Genomic DNA, 1,100 nt, shown 5'->3' with positions numbered 1-1,100 from the left:
ACGACGGCAACGTTACCACCGCGCCCCACCGCTTCTCCTCCACCACGTTCAGGATCTGCCTGGACTACGAGGCCGGCCGGGTCTCCTTCTATGAACTCTCCGACCCCATCCGCCTCCTCCACACCTTCACCGCCACCTTCACCGAGCCCCTCCACGCCGCGTTCGGGGTCGGCTACTGGCTGTGCAGTGAAGGGTGCTGGTTGAGGGTCGTGATTTAGGCACAACGGCATCCTTGTCCTTCCAGGAGACGTACGAGGAGGTCCGAGGGCTCGCCGCAGCCGCCGGGAGATCTCACCAACTGCCCCCCCTGTAGCCTGGGAGTACCAGCCCTGGGAGTGCCAATGTCGTTGCTGTAAGCTCGCCTGGGCCATCACCTCCCCGGGCCGTGTCCTCGTACATTATATAAGAGGAGGAGCTAAAACTTCTGTCAGGTTTTTATTTCTGTCTGTGACCCCATTGGGGAGATTTTCCTTTACTTCCTCTCCCTGTGACACCCACAACTTCCTCTCACTGACACCCGCAACTTCCTCTCCCTGTGACACCCACAACTTCCTCTCCCTGTGACACCCGCAACTTCCTCTCCCTGTGACACCCGCAACTTCCTCTCCCTGTGACACCCACAACTTCCTCTCCCTGTGACACCCACAACTTCCTCTCACTGTGACACCCACAACTTCCTCTCCCTCTGACACCTGCAACTTCCTCTCCCTGTGACACCCACAACTTCCTCTCACTGTGACACCCACAACTTCCTCTCCCTGTGACACCCGCAACTTCCTCTCCCTGTGACACCCGCAACTTCCTCTCCCTGTGACACCCACCACTTCCTCTCCCTGTGACACCCACAACTTCCTTTCACTGTGACACCCAAAACTTCCTCTCACTGTGACACCCACAACTTACTCTCACTTGCCCCTTAGAGAAGACCGCCCACCTCCTTAGAGAAGACCGCCCACCTCCTTAGAGAAGACCGCCCACCTCCAGTGCAGACAAGGACAAAGGCTGTGATTGGACCCCTTTCCTGGACATTTTTTGCTGCCTCATAGAATTCTGTACACTGATCACATGACGCCAATGAATGACACTTCCCAGTTCTCACT

This window comes from Nanorana parkeri, unplaced genomic scaffold, assembly GCF_000935625.1.
Source record: "Nanorana parkeri isolate BGI_ZX_2015 unplaced genomic scaffold, ASM93562v1 scaffold4004, whole genome shotgun sequence".
In the NCBI taxonomy this organism is placed as follows: domain Eukaryota; kingdom Metazoa; phylum Chordata; class Amphibia; order Anura; family Dicroglossidae; genus Nanorana; species Nanorana parkeri.
The sequence above is the reverse complement of the archived record's forward strand: the minus strand, read 5'-3'. Positions refer to the sequence as shown.